General features: G+C 47.2%; 1 long non-coding RNA gene across 1 annotated transcript; it reads left to right on the forward strand.

The window, feature by feature from the left end:
• Nucleotides 1–822: 822 nt before the first annotated feature.
• LOC136297390 (uncharacterized) lies at nucleotides 823–18,296 on the forward strand. The gene is made up of 3 exons (XR_010723148.1): nucleotides 823–927; nucleotides 4,892–4,954; nucleotides 18,223–18,296. It is a non-coding gene; the product is annotated as an uncharacterized lncRNA (long non-coding RNA).
• The last annotated feature ends 1,766 nt before the right edge of the window (nucleotides 18,297–20,062 follow it).

The following is a 20,062-nucleotide window of genomic DNA, read 5'->3' on the forward strand; positions in this document are numbered from 1 at the left end:
GAGATCCCTCATTAATTATGACACCGTGATCCCCCATTAATCCAAATCCTGAGATCCCTCATTAATTATGACATCGTGATCCCCCATTAATCCAAATCCTGAGATCCCTCATTAATTATGACACCGTGATCCCCCATTAATCCAAATCCTGAGATCCCTCATTAATTATGACACCGTGATCCCCCATTAATCCAAATCCTGAGATCCCTCATTAATTATGACACCGTGATCCCCCATTAATCCAAATCCTGAGATCCCTCATTAATTATGACACCGTGATCCCCCATTAATCCCAGGGCTGGTTGTGTCAGTAACACCCAGAGCTCAATTCTGGTTTTATTTTGTTTCCTTTTAAACCTCTTGGGAGTGGGATGGGAGCAGCGTGGGCAGGAATACGGATGTAAAGACGATGGGAAACCATTCCTGGAGGGTTTGGGAATGTCAGGAGATGTGGTGAGCAACCACTGAGAGCCCCCAGTCCACACATCCCCTGATCCAAAGGGATCCAGCTCCATCAAACCCTCTCTGGAATTCCATTCCCATCCCTCAGCCGTGTGAGGGACAGCACAGATGTGTTAATTACTGGTAAATTAATTGTTTGCAAAAGGTGGATTCGTTTCTTCCCTTCCCTTCCTGCCTCCTCATGTCTGTGCTTTGGAGCTCCTGGCTTTTCTCAGGAGATGAAGTAAATTAGGGAAAAAATATTCTTGTGGTGCTGGAAGCAGGAATAGAAACCTCCCCAAATGTTCTGACTGATCCAGGAGCTGAACTACGAAGGGCTTGAGAAAACCCTGGCAAATATCAAGTTTAATAATGCAGGAATTGGAGGCTGAATGTAAAAATGGAGAAGATTTTCTGGGTTTTCACTTTTCTTTCCAGGAAAAAATGCTCCCGAAATTTGAGAAAATGCCCATTTTCCAGCAGATTGTAAGTATGGAAAAAGACATATAATTAACATTTCTTATTAAGCAGTGTTAGATGTAAAGTTATTATCAGTTACATTTTTCTTTTTTTATTTTCCTGGCTGAGAAATAACTGCTCTGAGCGACGCAGCTGACCAGAAAATGCAAGTTTTTAAAAATTCTCTAAAAGATTAAAAAAAAAAAAATCAATTTTGGTGGAAAATTTGCAAGGGGAAAAAAAAATCAATCCAAATGTAATGACTCCATCAAGGTAAACACTCCCAGGTGCCAACTGAGCCCGAGCTGCAGCTCCTGGTGCTGGGAAGAAAAATTATTGCCGATTAAAGCACTGCTGCATCTTCTACACCCTTCCATAAAGCTACAGCTTAATTCACCAACAGCTTCAGTGTCCCAATCCCATTTTCCAAAGCCCAGCCCTGCCTGATTTAGGAATCTGATCATAGAAAATTCTGATTTTAAATGGGGGATGTTGCACTAATTAATTCCACTCCAATTCTTCCCATTTTCTCTCCTTTCCCAACCACCCCTGTGGTCCAATATGGACCTGAAGCCCTTTAAATATCCGATTTATAGCCATATTTATCCTATCAGTATCCATATGAATGAGATTTACTGAGTGGAAAAGCTCTGCCCTGGCCTGGGGTCGCTGTGCCCCTGTGCGCCAGGTCCAAACCAGGAATTTTCCTATCACGGGCACAGAACAAACCCAGAGAAATGATCTGCAGAAGTGGAGCAAAGGTGGGGGAATAAATCAACTCTGGCTGGGCTCACTGGCAGAGCAGGAGTGAGAATATTCCAGATTTTCCAGATTGCTGCCCCAAAACAATCAATGAGAGGGAAAGAACACTCGTTTGGAAGGTGAAAAATAAAAAAGCTGCTGTGCGAGCACAAAGTGAGCTGCACAAATTCCATTGATTGATCCGATTGTACCTTGAACTGTTTGCAGAAGTGCAGGGTTAGAATCCCAAACACGAGCCCTTTTCCATGGAAATGCCGCTGCCAATTGAGCCTTTTGAAATATTTATTGTGGTTTGTATTGATTTTGAAAGGTGCTGAGTGGTGCCAGGAGGTGCCATGGAAGGCTCTGCCACCTCATTATGGCTGTTTCTAACTTAAAAATAAAATCAAAGAGAAGTTCCACCTCCTCCTCTGCCTCCCTCAGGCCTGAGGAGTTTTTGGGGTCCCTGGGCTGGGATTTTGGGTGCTGCTGAGGAGGAAGGGACGTGTCACTGCTCAAGGTCCAGACCCCAAACCCTTTCCTGGCACATCCAAAGCTGCAGCTCCTTCAAGAATCTCCAGGTTGAATCCGAGCCCCAGGAGCTGCCAAAGCGGCTTTAATTTCAGTCACTGAGCCTCAGTGGCTCGTTCAGGGCAGCCTGGGGGAGGAGGCAAATCTGCATCCTGGTGGTGGAGCCCTGGGCACTGAGAATTCCTGAATTTCTGTGCTCACAGGCACTGACCCCCAGGCAAACACTGCATTGGACCTGAGGATGTGGAAAAGGCTCCCAAAACTGAGTGACAGCTCTGGGATTGTGGCTGTGGGGTTTGGATAGAAGGGTGTGATAGCACAGGGTGCAAAACTTAGAGTTTAAGGGTTTAGAATATAGTAATATAAAGGAAGATGGAGGATTTAGGGTTTGGGCTGAGTCCTTTTCCACCTTCTCCTTCATGGCTCTGGGATTTTGTAGTTGGGTAGAAAAAATCCTCATTGTGGGCCATGGGTGGTTGGTTACTGGGTTAAAAGTAAAAATAATTGAGGTGTCATTTCTTAATTGGACAGTTTATCCTTAAAGGACCTTGGAGAGAGAGAGAGAGAGAGATGGGGCTCCAGTTTTAGTTTGTTAGCCAGAAGTGCTGGAGAACTCACGGCTTCTGAGACAGATATAGATAAGAATTAATAAACATCTGAGTCTGAATAAGAAATACGGCCTGGAGTATTTAATCCTGACCCTGGCCAAAAAAAAAAAAAGATCAAATGTGACATCCTGGGAGTGTCAGCAGGGCTGAGGATGGAATCACTCACCCGGACACAAACTGAGCTCCCAAAAGGGAACGTGGAGAGTTTCCCATCCTGTCCTTGGTTGTGTGCTCACATCTGCCTCAGAGTTAAACCCAGCACTAAAAACAAGCTCCTGGTTTTGATAAAGGCAGAGTATTGTGCACATTCTATTCTGGTTATCTCATGGAAGAGGCTTGGATGGGACGGGTTCTTTTATTCCCCTCAGACCCCACAGCTGCCTCCCAACTTTAGCACATTCAGCTACATCATCCAAAGATTTGATTTATATTAATATATCTGATATTAGGAGTGATATCATCAGGCTAAAAAAACCCCAATTGATACAAGCTTGAAAAAGCAGTTGACCCTTGTGCTTTGTGGTTTAAATTACCTTGGGAAGAAGAAAAGCCTTCGCATTAAGATTTCTTGCACCTTCCTCTGTTGTAGCAGGAGAGTTTTATCAGCTCAGGGCTCATTAAAAACCTATTTTTAGAACCTCCCCAGCCCCTGGGTTGCTCTGTCAGACAGAAAGTGTTCCCTGGGAAATAAATCCAACGGGGCTGATTCACTCTGCACAAGGGTGGCAGAAATCTGAGCTCGGCCTCTGAGCCCGGGACAACTCGTGTCACCTTTGGCTCACATAAAATATTGCTTTTCCCCTCCTCAATTGTGTAATAAACAAAGGATCAAGGCGTGAAGAAATGCAAATAATGTTATCAGGGAGAGTTAATGGGTCCTGAAACAGCTTCTGAGGGATCTTCTTCATCACAGGGCATTAATTAGGAGTTGGTGTTTGAATTGCCCCCGGTCTGGGGAGCTCTGCTCAGGATAAAACCCAATGAACTGCTCTGGGCTGGAGCAGGAGTGTCTGATCTGATTAATATTCCCTATTTCCAGCATTTCAATTTGTACCCAAAGGAGTTTCTGCAGAATCCCCACTGGGGCTGTTTCACAACTGTGAGAGGTAAAGGGTGGGATAAAGGGAATCTGGCCCTGGAAAAAGGAGTCACCAGAAATTGTGCTTCACTCTGGAGCAGGAAAAAAAATCTCCTCCTTCTTCATCCTCCCACTGATGTCTCCAGTGTTTTCTGTTGACTTCAGGCACAGACAGAAATGCCAAGGCTTTATCATTTCAGCGGCTGCACATCAGCTTATTCTGTATTTTACAGGAAGAACTGGGGTCTGAAGTCACCAGAAATTCTGACTTTGAAATGTTCAGTCACCACAAGAGAGGCACAAATCTGGCCTTAGAGGAAAGCCCCCAGGAAAATTCCTGGGACAAAAGCCAAAATCTCTCCATTCTTCCTGACATATTTGTTCACAGTCTTAATTTAATTAAATCCAAGGGGATTCATTAATGATTCCAGTGCTTTTGTCTCCTCTGTCTCCATCAGATAATCTTCCACCTACCCTTAGTCCCATTTGAACGCGATTTCTGTAATTAATTTTCTAAAATAAATGTATTTAATTTACACACCATTTACTCTGTCTCCCTATTGTCTAATGAAGTAAAAAAAAAAAAAATAACTGGGCTTGAGATGAATTTGGCAGACACTGGAATTATTTCTTGACTTGCTCCTCTGATAAGAGTTTATTTGGCTTGTCTTCGCGAATCTTTGCCTTTGTTCTGTGGCTTGACCTGGTGATTTTCAGCACAGGGGGAGCAGAAAATAAAAGTGGGTCTGTTACAGCCGGGGCTGGAATCCCCCCTCACTTTGGGAATCCTGCACTGAGCTCTCCCCTTTTTCAATTTCAACCTTCAAGGACCGGGTAGGCTGTAAAATAAGACATTCATTATATGCACGAGCCCATGAGGCTTTATTTGGATTTCCTTCTGCAAAGCAGGTTGCTGTTTCTCCCATCAATATTACATTCATTAAAGACTATTAGGAGAATTAATATTACATTAATTAAAAGGTGCTGCCCACTGATGCCCTGCTGCTCAGCTGATGGGTGTCTGTTTTTCCAGGTCTCCTGACATGGATGAATTGGATCGTTGAAGGACTGGACAGAGCAGAACCTTCTGTCCCAGGTGAGGCCCAGTTCCAGGCTCCCTGGGCATGGTCACAGCCATGGCATTGCTCTGCTCCTCCACAGCTGTGCTCTCCCTTCTCCTGGGACGTGCAGATGGGAAAACCTCCCAGACCTGCCCTTTAGACCAGGAGGCTTTGCCCAGAGAGGAAGGAGAATCCCCCTGGAACAGGCACAGCCCTGGGAGCTGCGCATGAATCCAAGGCTGGTGCTGAGCCAGCCACAGCCTGAGCTTCTTCCCAAGCCCAAAGGGGCTGGATTCCCGCCTCCAGATTTGTCTGGGCACAGGCATGGCACTTCTGGGGCTTTACACCATGTGATTCCTCCTGGGCAGTCTCATCTCTCTGAAGTAGCTGATTTGTGGTTGATAGCAAGGCCCTGTATCAAACAGATTCTGCTAAACCTCAAGGTTTTGAGGGTCCTGGGTTCACTGCCAGCAGTGCCACGTTTTGGGAAAACTTCCCTGGCACCAAATTCCCACTTGGTTTGGTGCCTAAAGAAGCTGCCTGGAACAGAGGCTGGACAGAGTTCAAGGAGTAAAGTGGGAATTTATGAAAAGGCCTTCGAAGGACTCACCTTGGGCAGTGCAAGAGCCCGGCCAGGGCTACACCCAAGATGGACCCTGAGTCAGGACTCATTTTTTGGGGTTTTTTTTCACACTTTTATAAGTTTTGATCCGTTTGCACTTTGAGGTTTTTTGCCCAGTTACAGCCGCAGGTGATGCAGTCCCAGTTTGCTCCCCTCAGTTCCCCGCTGTTTGCGCTTTTTGGGGCTGAGGCTGCAGCGGGGCCCTCGGCTGTGGGGCTGGGAAAGGATTGTTCCGTGTGACTGAGCTGCGGGGAGAACTCGCTCACACTTTATATAGAGTTCAACCAATGCAGTGCAGAACCTGGAAAATACAAAAGCTCAAACTTGAGGCATCAGGTTGTGTTTGCAGAACCTCAGCTGAGCTCTGTGTGTGAACCCCCAGCTCCCCTGGTGGCTTTGGACACACCAAAAGTTGTCTCTGGGCGTTGTTTTCTAGGAAATGCTGAGCCCCAAACCCCGCTGCTCTCCCTGCCCTTGTCCTCAGCTGCCTCCCTTCATTTGGGAACGATTTCCTTTCCCCTGGGGCAGGAACATTTTTCACCCACTGCTGCAGCAGGGAAAGAATTCCTCCCTCCAACTCTCCGAGTGACTTTGGGTATTTGCACCGACAGTTATAAAGTGTTCTGGATAAAGGCAAAGTATGTCCTGCTATTCTTTACATGCTTTAAATATTTCTGGGAAAATTCTGTATTAATCTGGATATTGGGAAAGGCTGGGAATAACTTTTATGCCGGACTTTTGTGCATGATTGGCATTTAACTTAAAATAACCCCCTGGGACAGACCCACCCCAGCATTAATTTGATGAAGGCAATCTGTGCTAATGAATTAATTGTTGTCAAAGCTATTTTCAGAACTACTTCTTAGAAATGCTGCATTTTTTCCTTAATTGATGCTGTCAAAACTGAAATACCCAGCTGTAATTTAGTTCCTTCGTTTGACCTAATAGTTAATCAATTAGGAACATTATTAATGACATCTTTCAAATAGAAACAAATTGCCTTGTCAAAGTATGCAAGCATGTTTTCCAGCTATTTTCAGAGACATTTCAGGGTTAAGTAGTTCAAGACTGTTTTAAGGGACTAAGAAATAAAATAATTCCGTGGATATTACAGGGATTTAACTTCACTTTTCTGTTTCTGTCTCTGAGGCAACAGGAAAATGCTTTGGCCAATGTCCCACCCCAATGGGATGAGTGTTATAAATGTAAGCAATGTTTCAGAACAGAAAACTTTTTTTTTCCATTCTGCTTTTGCTGTTCCAGTCTGACTAAAACCCCAAACTCAATTTTACACCTCAAAACTCTGATATTCTTTAATTTCATTGCGATGGTGCCGCTCCAGACCCGATTAGGCAACAAATGTCACCACTCAAAGATTCCCTATGAGAAAACTCCCTTTCCTCTTCCCAGCAGTGAGAGGAAATAAAAACGTGCCCAGAGCATGTCCTTGGCTGCAGGACAACGTGGGATGCGCTGCTTCTTGGTCACGGTCACACAATCCTTCAGGCTGGAAGAGAAATCCAAGAGCATCGAGCCCAGCCTCAGTGAGCAGGTGTAAAATGACCTTTGTGGAAGAGACAGCCTGAGAAAAGGCTCCTTTCCCATCCAGATTCTTTCAAAATCCACAATTTTAGTGTTTTCTGTGCCTTCCTGTATTGGTTTTTTGCCAAGAGTGTGTTGCAAACACAAAGGCTGTGGCAGAGGGGCTTGTGCCACACTCACCCCTGGGACTTCAGCTGAGCTTTCCCAGCTCTCCTCAGGGAAATCCAACCTTTCCCGAGCACTTTGTGGAGCAGTTCAGTCCGTCTCCTCCGTGCAGGGAAGTGGCCACGTGTCTGCAGGGACACTTTACTCTGGGTTAGTGCTCCCTGCATCCCAAATTTACACTCAGGAACAGCTGGCTCAGGCCAGAACTATGTGAGGCAAAGTTGAGGACGAGATGTGGGACCTCCCTCTTCTCCAGCCTGCTCTGTCACCCTTGTTCTAAATTTAAATCTGTGTTTACAGGATGCAAGAGGGAAGAGGCAGGCAGTTAAATTAGGCAGCAAAACATCTCGTGTTTATTTTGAGGTCAGACAAAGTGGATTTTCTTTCTCCGTGTGGTGAATTCAGAGCCTGGCGGGCGATGTGCACGTTTCTGAAAGCTTTGTGAACAAGTGAGCCGTGCTCAGAGGGACCCTGGCTTGGCTTCTGACCCTTTTAGGGTTATTTTTGGCAGCAAAATTCCATAGAATAATAATGAGTGGTATGGGGATTGTGTGAGAGAGACGTTTCAAAGCATGATTTATTAATATTCTCTTCTACAGTCTCATAAAGGAGTGAGAACATCTTCACAGCATAAGTCAGAGGTCAGTAGCAGCCACAAGATCTCTGGTCACAAGGTCTTTTACAGGTTTACTAGCCAATAAACCACTGGCACAAAGATTGTTTCTATTTTCAAACCAATCTCTAATTAAATGTCTCACTCACAGGTCTTGCTGCAACGCTGAGCTTCTTAACCAATCCTATAAAGCCAGACAAACGACTTGCTACACCTTAAAACTTTTTACTGTTCCTGCAACTACTCCTATATCCAAACCTTAGGGCCTCAAAACTCTCCACTACCCAGCCGGACATGTTTCTGCTTAGACTACAAACCCACATCCTTGCTCACGGTCTCTAAATCTGGAAGCCTTTTCCCAGGTCTCAAGTTGAACCCTGTATTCGTTTCTATGTCTGGGCCTGCATGCAGGAGGTTTTTGAGAATTTTCTGTGCCTGGATTTCCCACAGAGCGGGGCTGGAGCAGGGAGGTGCTGGAGCTTTCTCAGGAGGCTTTTCCAAGGGACACTTTGTCTGCTTAGGCTGCACTTCCCTGCCTGTCCCCTCCTCCAGGCCAAGCCCAGCAGGCTGAACCTGGGGAGCTCTGTCCAACCCAGCAGGTCCTGGGCATTCCTCTCATTTCCTCCCTGGGTGACGCCTTGTCTTGCTCTGGAAAGACAGGTGTGTGCCAGGGAAAAACCAGAGCTTCCCTTGGAATGGAGAATGTAAACTCCCTTTCCCTGAATTGTAATGATTTTGAAATTGAGGGGCTTTGGGGCAAAGACATGGGAGTGGGAATAACAGTTCTTTGCCAGGAATATTAAAAATGTGGTAGTACAAAAAAGCAAATGAGCAAAACAAGAAAACCACGGACAGAGTCAGAAGAGGAGCTGACCCCTGTTGGTCAGGGTGTTGGTGTCAGCCCAGTCCAGTCCTCCTGCAGTGCCAGCTGTGGTTCTGCTGGAGCAGAGATGATCCTGGAGAAGGCTCCAGTGGTGCTGGGATGGGTCCGGGCTCCCTCGGGGAATCCAGTGCACACAGGCTGTGCTGCTGTTCTGAATGCCAGCTGTGATCCAGGCGGGAATGCTGGGCTCCTCCCCCTGGGTGGAGCCTCTCCCTGTGGGATGATGGGATTGTCTCAGCCCTGCAGTGAGCCTGGATGGCCCATGGACAGCAGATACCACCTGGAGGGAGGACAGGGCCTGGAAGGGATAAAGAAAACACCTCCCCAGCAGGTTTTAACAGATGGGGATAGAATCCATCTTGCATTGAAGACGAGGCACACCTGCAGATTCCAAGGGCAGGGATGAGCTGCTCTCAGCACCCCTGGGCTCTGGTGCCTCCCCCAAGGCCTGGGTTTGCTCAGATCACAGATTCTGCTCCCTGCACTGAACCATTTCAGCCCCAAATGAGGACTGGGCTCCCAGACCTCGGAGGAAATTTTGTGGAATGTCAGATGGGAACGGCCCAGTCCAGGGAAGTGTGGACTGCACTGAGCTGAGCTTTGCTCTCTTCTCCCTGGGTCTGCACATCCACCTGAGTGGGAGCTGGATTTGTGAAATGAGCTGCTCCCCTTGAAGGGAATTCATCAACCCCTGCTCATAAAAACCCCCACGGACAGCTTCAGGTCTTTGCTGTTATTAGGATGGGAAGCTGCCCATTTCCACTCTTTCAGTGCAAGAGACATTTACAAACTGATTATCAGAGCCTCTCAGGCACAGAGAAACCCAACCGGAGTTGCTGAGAATGTGATTCAATGTGATTAAAGGAAATTAATTCCGGACAAAATTCAGGTTCCTGAAGTTCCGAGACCTTAAGTTCTTATCTGGCCCAGCATTGTGCACACAGCAATCACTGTCTCCATCATTTCCTATCTTGGGACTTAATCACATTTGTGTTGTAATTTTATTAGAAAAGGCTGATGTCCAGGTATTGATGAATGAACCAAGGGGATAAATATTCATCTTGTTTATTGCACCTGCTTCTGGTGCTTTTGTAGCAGAGGTGAAAGGAGAATAAAGCCTCCCAGATAAAACTTTAATAATAATTTTATGATTCTGCAACAGGAGCTCCATTGTGAAATAGTCTGTGTTGTGTTCCCAGCCTGTAACTCCCCAGCGCTGCAGGTTTGTGCCCATCTTTCACCACTTTGAAACTTATTTATTGTCAGCTCCTGCAGTTTATTAAGCAGGATCCCAAGGCAGGGACGGTTTTGTGGATTCCAGCAGAGCAACCTCTGTTGTGGGGTGGTTGAGATGATGAAGGAAGGCCTTGTACAGCCAATTACTCCCAGTAATTTCATTAGAGAAGAGAAAGGCAACATGAACTTTGCGTAACTCCCACTCTAATGCTGCGATCCATCGTTTCCATTAATAGCAACTTACAGATTTTGAAGTGAAAATGTTCAGTCTGAACTCCAGCCCCGTCCAAAAGGACTCCCAGCCCCAGGGCAGGGTTTTGTGTGCAGGGTGGATGTTCTGGAGCAGAGAACTCCTGGAACAGGGCACAACTCCATGGAAAACCTTTGTTTTGTCCTTCCCAGACCATCCCTCCCGTGTCTGTGATCAGCAGCACCTCACTCCCAGCACCCGTTCAATTCTATTCCTGCTTTTCACCCCCTGGTCTCCAAATAATTCCCTAAATAAATCAGCACTGCCACCTCAGCTCCCAAGTGTCCCACTGCCCTCCTGCCCGTGACAGTCCTTGGAGAAGCTCTCATTAGTCAGCAGCTCTCCCATTTTCCCAGTGGTTGCTTCACAGATCCCTTTTCCCGGTCGGTTTTCCATCCAGATGTCCCTTTAAGTCAGAGTTACTCCGAGCAAGGCAGGAGAATTCCCACATTAAAAACATAAACCAAAGGGCATTGTTTTGTCTTTAAAGCTCTTCGCTTCTCCCCTCCGTCTTTTCTCCTGAACTTAAAATACGCAGCTAAAATTAAATATCCTTTTTTAAAGGGAGGGAAGTGCCCTCACAGGACCGGAGAGGCCAAAGCAGGGTGGGAGAGCAGAGCTTTGCCCCAGCCCTGTGCTGGGAACCACAGCTTTGCCTCTGCCACAGTCTCCCCAGGCACATTCCCAGCAGGATCCGGAGCTCTTTGTGCACACCCCGAGGCCCAGCTAAGCTCCATACGCTGAATTCGCTTCAATTTTTAAATATAAATTTAATTTAAAAGCACATATATGTAATTAAGGGGGTGCTCACCATCATGGACCTTCCTTTAGGATCCATCGTCCATCTCGGTTTTGGTTTTCCCTCCACTCCTGAGCGTGCAGCCACAGAGAAACAGGATGGGCAAAAAGAAACCTGGAGAAGCTAGAAAAGAAAATTAATTTTACTTGCACAAGACAAATGACAGGTTTTTTTTTTTTTCCCTTCAAAGAGGGTTTTTATAGAGGAAGAGGTTGAGAAACATTCCTTTTTGTCAAGCTTTAAGGAATTCCAGCTCCAGCATCCAAGGCAGACTCAGGAGTCCTGTTAATACTTGATAGCTCAGCCTTTGCTTGAGGAAGTATCCCAATTTCAGAGCACACCGAGACAGTGGGATCATTAATAAAATAAATCAGGGCGTCTATTCTTGGGGCACTCAGCCAGGGTAGTAAAGTTGTCCTGAAAGGATACAAACACCAGGCTGGAAATGGAAACCTGCTGCTGTCTTTTATTAATTCCGAACCTCCCGTATTTTCCCTCTTTATTTGTAGCTGGTAATTTGAGGGCAGTGACATCAATTAACAGTTTAATTGGAGTTGCAGGGACTGTAATTGGGAAGGCAGGGCTGTGCCAGGTGATAAGTTCCATTTCCAGTGGAGTCCAAGCAGCAGAAATGTTGTGAGAGACTTTTCAGCATGACCCAATCTCCAAACAGGAAATGTTTGATGGGAGAGGAAAATGAGGAGCCGGGTGCTGGTGTTGGGGTAGAGATCAGAGTCATGGCAGGGAAAGCAAAAGACTTCCCAGGCTGGAGCTCAGAGCAGAAATGCTTTTCTCCCTGGCCTTTATCAGCTCCTTTGAAGGAATTTGGTAGAATTTGGAGTGGTTTTTCCAAAAATCTATGGGAAGGGAAGCTGGAATGGGGGCGGGAAGTTGTGGAGAGCTGCGTGGACCTGTTGTGGAGAACAATCACCTTCCAAGGAGGTCTCTGAGGAGCGGAGCAGGGGCTCAAGAGGCTCTGAAATCAACCCTGACCCCCAACCTGAGCATGAGAGAGGCTCTGGTTCAGGGTCCGTGAGACAAAAGAATTCCATGGATTCCACCAGAGGGAGAGAGATCTGGGTGCTCTCCCCAGCTCCACACTTCCAGATTCCCCTGTTTGGTGTTGGACTGGGATGGGGCTCCTCCTCCAAGAGTCCAGGTTCGGTCAGGTCCTGGGGAATGCTGAGGAGAGCGTGGTGGTTATTTCGTGGTGGTTATTTCGTGGTTGATATTTCATGGTGGTTATTTCGTGGTGGTTATTTCGTGGTTGATATTTCATGGTGGTTATTTCGTGGTGGTTATTTCGTGGTGGTTATTTCGTGGTTGATATTTCGTGGTGGTTATTTTGCGGTTGTTGTTTCACGGCTGTTGTTTCATGGTTGTTATTTTGTGGCGGTTATTTCATGTCATCTGGAAGATGCAAATGCTGCCAAGCCACAAACTCAAGGCAATTCCCACATTTCACCGCTGGAAGGAAAGGGGCAGCTGGGGACAATCTGAGCAGGAGCAGGGCAACCCCTCACTGCCCACTCGGACATTATTTCAATCTCCCCTTCCTTCCATCGGTTCTCTGCTCTTGCCTGAACAGCCAGGCAGGATTTTATTACCCTGTGAAGTCAGTGAATCTCACCAGAAAGCCTCATGAGCTTTAAATGGTCCGGAATGAGTGTGTGCAGCAGGCAGGGCCCAATCAATCGATCAATCAATCATCCCCAATTAATCTGTTTTGTAGAGTGGCCCCAGATCGATCCCTGGGTGAGCTGAGCCCCAGGATTGCCTGAGCTCTGGCAGCAGCTGATGGACCTAAAACTTCTGGGAACGAAATGATTTAAATGAATATTCAAGCATTAAATCAATGCTAAGCAGAACCAGAGGTGACGTGTTCTCGTGTTTATTTGAAAATGAAACCTGGGCAGCTGTTGAGCGGTGCTATTTTTCATGGATTTATGGTTTTCTGGGCTGCCATTCTGTCTTGTTCATGTCCCTTTATTGGCTTTTGATGCACTAATTTGGAACTGCATTATAATCACAGTGGTTAGCGATAGATGGCCTTGGGGGTTTTTTTTCTCAAGCTGGCAGAGGGAGAAGAGATGATTTGAGTTGTGTGATTCAGCCCATAAAAAAAATGACCACAGTTAGTGCCTCTTCTGGCATAATTTTGGAATATCAGCAGGGCAGGAAGGAGGCTCCATGGGCATGAGCCCCCAGGACAAATAAAGCATTTTATTCCCTCGAGGTGAAGATGTGCCTTGAGAAGTGCTGCTCCATCTTTTGGGGGGACACGGAGGGATTTTGTTACCTGGGATTGACCCAAAATCCTTAAATATGGTCTAAAAATGGGAGGGGGGGAAAAAAGGCAGTTTGGTGATAAAGTTGTGCTTCAGCTTTGGTGATTTTCCAGGTGCAAACCTGCAGTTTTCAATAGATAATTGGAAACAACTGCAGAAATGTTGGGTTACAGGATTCTCCTCTCCAGCTGTAGGACTGTCACCAAATCCATCTGCTTCCCTGGCTGGTGGCACATCTGTATTCACGTTTCCCATGAAGAAAACTCAACTGAAAATATTCTTTATTGGCCTGAGAAACCAGGAATGCTCCACCGGAGTCGGGACTTGTGGGTGCTCTGCCCAGAATTCCCGATTCCCAACAGCATCTGTGACTTCCTGCTCCTTCCTAACAGTAATTCTAGGTCTTTCAGCCGGAGTTCCACGACAGGAAAGGGTCAGAAACAGCTGGAAAACTGCTCTGGAGAGTCGTGGGCAGGCAGCACGTGGGAGAACATGTTCAGACATCCTCTGACCCCCTCGGGTCAGGGTGGGCGCTGGGGGTTCTGTGGCTGAGGGTATTTATGGAATACTGGCCAGTGCAGACTCTCAGTCTCCTCTTGGATGTTTCCCTCTGGGCTGGGTGGGCCCCTCCTGTCACCCTGTGCCCTGGTTCCCAGTCCTTTACTGGGATCTCATGAAAACACGCAGGGGGATGAGTGAAAAAGGCTCTGGATAATCCACTGAGCGTATTTCCCCGCTTCCTTTTCTCTCCTAAATCAACGTGCCTTTCTCCAGAGCTCAACTCGAGGGTCTCTTTGGAAGAGGCGCCCTGAATGCGGCAGATAACGCTGCGGCTCCTCAGCCGCACAACATTTCCTGAGAGCATTCTGGATACATTTCCATGTCTCCCGTCTGGTTCCTAAAGAGAGCACCAAGCGGTGCAGCTGGAACCCAGCAATCCAGAAGCGGGGAGCTGCTCTGAGGGAGCATTCCTGTTTCTGAGTGTTTGTGTGGGCACCGTCATCACCTCGACCCAGGTAACCACAGGCTCCGTGGGCAATTTCTGGCACAGTCTGGAGGTGCTGAAGTGATTGGGGGTGAAATCCTTTGCTGAGTCACAACACTTCCCTTGGAACCACGGGGAAGCTTTCAGCATCAATAAAAACATCCCAGAGCCTCCCTTCTCGCGTTTACAGCTGCACCACTGCAGCACTTCAGCTGCTGCCCTTTCAGGTGTTCCTGAAAAACACCTCTCTCGTTTTCTGACATTTCATCGCCCAGCATCAACAGACAATCTTGTACAATCCAAATAGATTTGCAAGCAAGGCCAATTATCCTGGCCGGAGCAGCTGGGTGAGGGAATCCGTGGGCTGAGAGCGGAGAGAGAGAGAGCTGCGCTGTTTATTACAATGCCCAATAAATCATTTACAGCCAGAGCCAATTACCTGTTCATTTCCAGTGCCTGCTCTTCAATTAACAGCGGGAATGTGCACCTTTCAAGGAGATCATTTCTCGGGATGCGTTAGATTGCTGTTCCAGCCTGGGGCTGAGCTGCTCTGTTGGCGTTTTATCGGGAGTCAGTGCTGAGAGCTCAGCCGGCCCCGGGGCTCTCAGCTGCTTCGTTGGGCATTACCTGTGCCCTGCACACTGGGCAGCACGGCTGCAGGAGTGCGCCCACAGCCCAGCAGGGCTTTCCATCTGGGGAAAGGTTCACCGCTCACCCCTTGCTGTTCTTAGAAGGCAAAGGAGCCGGAAACTTTGATTTTTTTTTTTCCCTGTAATTGATGCCAAGCAGAGATACTGCAACCTGTGCCTCAAAGCCTGCCAATTCCATGGGGAAAGGTGCCAAAAAGCCCACCGGGGCCATTGGGAATTTAAAGGACCGCACAGAACTTCCCAGGGCTTTTCTTTGGACTGCCTGAGCCAGTGCAAGAGTTCTCTCCTCACTGTGTTCTGCTTCTAGTTCTTTTGTTTGATCCTGTTTGTTATTTTTGTCAGCTGATGCCCAGCTGGAGAACACTCCATGAGAGACCCATGGAGCTGGAGCCCACTGGGAGCACTGGGAGCATTGGGAGCACGGATCCATAACAACCCCAAGGGACAATCAGTCTCTGTCAAATCTTTTGATGTCAATTACTTTGCATTATCAACAGAAAGAGTAAAAAAAAAGAAAAAAAGGAGCAAAGCTGGGTGTGTTTCCATTTCTGGTGTTTGCTGTGCTGATTAATGATTGATGATTAATCCCACAGACATTTTGGTGACGGGGCTGGGAGAATCTTCCTGACACAGGAGACTTCACCAATTAGCCTCCAGACTAAGTGCTGGGACTCTGTGATTTATGGCACCTTTATCTCCTTTGGGATAAAGCAGCAGTAAATACAACACGGGGAAAAGTCTTGCAAGGCCAAGAGACTTCATTAGGAAAGGAGAGAAACTCCTCGGCTTTCAAGTTCTTTCCAACTCTGATTTCTGTGCAATGAGGAGAGTGACAGAAAACTGTTTTTATCATCTTTAGTGATTAAATGTTTCTGTTGTTCAAAGTAATTCCTGTGTTCAGTGGATATATTTAGCTGTAAAACAGCAAAACATCTCAAGGCAGAAAATGTTGAATTACTCTGACTCCTGAATGGAAAACAGGGGGGAATTCTCAGAGTTTGTCTTGTAAATCAGGAGGTTTGGGGTGCCCATCCCTGGAGGGGCCCGAGGAATCCCTGGAGGTGGCACTCAGTGCTCTGGGCTGGGGACAAACTTGGACTCGGTGATCCTGGAGGGCTTTCCCAACCTGGATAATTCCCTGATCCTGGATAATTCTGATTCCCTGATTTTAACCTGCACGGGGGTTCTGCCAAAGGAGCCTCTGGTACCAGGTCCTGCAGCAGAGCTCAGCTCAAACACAGGGCTTTGGAGACCTTTCCCCGCAGCAAAAATTGCTCAACCAAAAGGTCTGAGCAACTCATAACTGAATAATCGTCACCTCCAGGAGAATTTATTTATTAGCCTTTAATCCATTAACACAAGTTCGAGATGGAAAAGAAAAAAAAAACATTAGGAGGAAAAACATTGTAAATCTTATACTTCTGGGAACTGTTAGTGGGTAATTCTAGTGAGAATTGCTGAGGCCAGGAGCAATCCAGATGGTTAGTATTTGGCTAAGGCTGATTTTCCCTCCCTCCTGCAGTTCTTTCACAAGGGACTGGAGAGGTGGGATGAGAGGGAACAACTGGATGGACAAAATGCTGATGTGGTGTTTGCCTGTTTGCAAAGCTGCTGCTCCTGTTCTAGACCTGTCTGCTTTTCCATTGAAACAGATTTAAACTGGCTTTAAAACCCCCAAATCACCTGAGAACGGATTTCAAACCCAACCGAGCCAGGCAAGGGTAGATTTCCTAACTTCACAAAAGTTTTTAGGTTTTGCTTAAAAATCAACATTTTCAATGGGAAGAGGCCCATTTAAATGGTTCAAATCACTGGGAGGAGAAACAAACTCTCAAAGCTGGAAGAAAACTTGGCTAAATCCGCTTCCAGAAATGTTTGTCTCAGGACTGTCAGGCACAGGAGGCTCAGGGTCTGCCCGAATGTTGAGTGTGTGCTCTGGGAGGGGCACGTCCTAAAGGGAAACTTTGGGGATTCAAATCAACTTAGCCCTTCTTGTCATTTTTTCTTGATAGGAGGGAATCTAAAATTCCAGATTAGGGAATAGTTTAAACGATTTCTCTGTTGTCTGCTGTGCTGCTGAGGAGAAAGGCTTTCCCTTTAAAATAGTTTCTTATTTTCCCTCTGCCTCTCCTTTCTGCAGCAGGTTCTGCTGCAAACCCATCAATCTGAATCACTGGTTAACAATCTCCTCCTGACAATAAACTCATGGGTGCCGCGAGCTAATACATTCTAATTTCAATCTAACATATTCTACACTCAACTGTGATCAGGGGAAAAAAACCCCTCAATCCATCAAGGGAAACAAGAAAGTGACTCCTGGCTGGAATAAGCAGACACTTATGTCTGTATTGGCTCTAGAATTCTAGAATTTTGGTTGTTGCCTGATTTTATTTCCTGTCAGTAACAGCCAGAAATGCAACCAGAACCATCCCCAGGCAAAAAGTCCTGGAGAGTTTGCTCCAGACCTTCTCCCTGGAAGCCTTTTCCACACAAATCCCCAGGCTGCTGCCAAAATCTCTCTTGGCTTTGCATAAGCGCACCCAAGACTTGAAGCTTCTCCTTTTCCCCTCTCCCAAACTTCTCCATTTGGGAGCCACACAAATGCTCACCACTCCAAAAAATCTCTCCTCCTTCCAGAAACGGACAGTTCTGTCCAGCAGAACTGTAAAGCATTTCCAGCTGCCATTATGCAGAGCCTTTTACTGAAAACGCTCAGGAGCTCAGGGACTGATCCCAGCTGTTCCAACAGGATCGGCGCAGCCTGCAAGCTGTCCATGAATATTGGGATTGGGGCACTTTTACAAGGAATCTGGAAATCTGGAAGCGGAGGCTTTGCAGTTTCACACTCTGGACTCTGAGCAGGGGATTTGGAGATGCCCCGAGGCTCCTCTTCCCCTCCCTGTCTGGGTTTGCCCTGCGCTGACCCTGTTGGAAGGTCACCTCCCGCTCCCTGCTGGGAGGGACCAGGCAGAGCCATAATCAATGTGCCTGAAATACCATTTCCAAGCATCCTCGTTCCTCCTGCGGTTGCCTCCTGGAATAAAGCTGCGCTTCAGTCAGTTCTTTCCTCCAGGGACACGGAGATGCCAAGGCAGGGAAGGTGATTTAGAGAAGACAGATGAGAAAGGTTGAAGAAAAGTCTCGTTTAGGGCCTGATTGTGCTGTTGTTATTCACGAGGAGTCATTGCTTATTCCCACCAGGCCCTACTCTTGGATTAACCTCGGCTTTAGCAGAAGAGACCTTAAAAAGTCTTTTTTTTCTTTTGGCAGGAGAGCTGCCCAGGGCTCCTCTGCAGTGCAGGACCAGCCTGAGCTGCCACAATTCCCTGAGAGCCCCTGCACGGGCTGGCACCTCCACAAGCAACAGAACAGCTCCAGAATTCCAGAGGGAAAGGAGAGGAGCTGATCGGGCTGAGAGTGTCACCTGCAGTGTCTGAAGGGACAGAAGGGTGCAGGTTGCTCATGTTCTTTTCCAACTGGTCCTGTAAGAAGGAAGAATTCAAAGTTTGGGATGAACACAATCTCCTCCTGACTCCAAAGATCCTCCCGCACTTCCCACAGCTTTCCATTAGCTCTTTTCAAATGTTCTCTCCCTCCAACAGGAAAGGAATTTTCCTGGGTTAAAGCCACAGATAAGACCCCACTTATCACCCCCAGTTCTTGGTGCTCTGCTCCTCCCCTGGGCACAAAAGCCCAGCAGGTTTCGGTTTCATGATCCGTCTGCAGAAGTGTGTAAAACAGAGGCTGCACTCACTAAACCATGACTAAAAGGGCTTGAAGGGGACAGAGATTCCAAGGGAAAAGAAAAAAAAATCCTGTGTTAACTGAGCTTTCCAAGAGGTACCAGCAGCCCTGACAGAAATAAAAATTTCAGGATGTCCCCTAAAGAGCAGAGGAAGAAAGGAGAGAGGCAGCAACCCTGGGGTGACTCTGGGATGAGGGTGGGGGTTGATGGAGAGATGGAAAATGCCCATCACTTTTACATCAATGCCCAAAATACACAGACAGCTATTTTCTCAAGTGACTAGGAATAGTTTAGGGATTTTTTTTCCCCCTCAATCAAATAGCACGAGGGAAAATAGTCTGCAGGGGCTGGTGAGGAATGAAGGGGTTATTGAGGGAGAGAATGTTACAGACCATCATAACTGCTCCTTTCTGCCATTTCTGTCCCTAAAATCCAAGCTGCTCCTTTGGGGTTTTGGAAGAGGAGTGTCCATGTGAGGAAATGAAAACCTGACAATGCCTTTGCTCCCTTGGAGCTGACAGGAGCTCAGGAGATAACAAAAACCAAGGACACGAGCCCAAGGAGAAGGGGAGCAGAGGAATTGCTCATCACCACCTCCAATTTCCGCAGCTTTGCCTCAAAGTAAAACGCAGATTTCTTTTGAGGTGAAAAAGCTGAAGAACAGAACCAAATGAAGCAGAATAAGCAGAAGCAGCTTTTCCCTGCCTCCCTGGGGGGGAATTCAACAGCTGCAAGTGGGTTTTAGATCCTGTGCCATTCTCATTCATCTCTGGCCTCCCCTCACTTCACACTGTCGGTTTTGTTGAGCTGCTCTGCATGAAAAGTGCTTTTGATGTTTGGCAGGGGAGCAGCAGGAGAGAGATTTCAGCAGCTCTGCCTGTGGGGATAGAACAGCTGGATGTGACTGATCCATCGGGGAGATTCGCTGGAATTCACCTCATGAAAATGACTCCTGTCCTGCTGGAGGTCCCTCCTGTCCTACAGCTGCCAGGGCTGAGCCTGTTCTCTCTCCAGGGAGGAGAAGAGAGAACCTGGACCGTGGGAGCTGATTATCCAGGGCTTGAGGGAATCCAGGGAAAGGAGCATTGCTGCTGTCTGGGAGAGAGGGAGAACACACAGGGATTGATCACTGGACACGGGGCAGGGGAGAACACACAGGGATTGATCACTGGACACAGAGCGGGGGAGAACACACAGGGATTGATCACTGGACACAGGGAGCAGGGGAGAACACACAGGGATTGATCACTGGACACAGAGCAAGGGAGAACACACAGGGATTGATCACTGGACACAGGGGAGAACACACAGGGATTGATCACTGGACACAGAACAAGGGAGAACACACAGGGATTGATCACTGGA

Source organism: Chamaea fasciata, unplaced genomic scaffold (genome assembly GCF_029207755.1).
Source record: "Chamaea fasciata isolate MVZ Bird 193981 ecotype frontalis unplaced genomic scaffold, bChaFas1.0.hap1 SCAF_15, whole genome shotgun sequence".
Classification (NCBI taxonomy): Eukaryota; Metazoa; Chordata; class Aves; order Passeriformes; family Sylviidae; genus Chamaea; species Chamaea fasciata.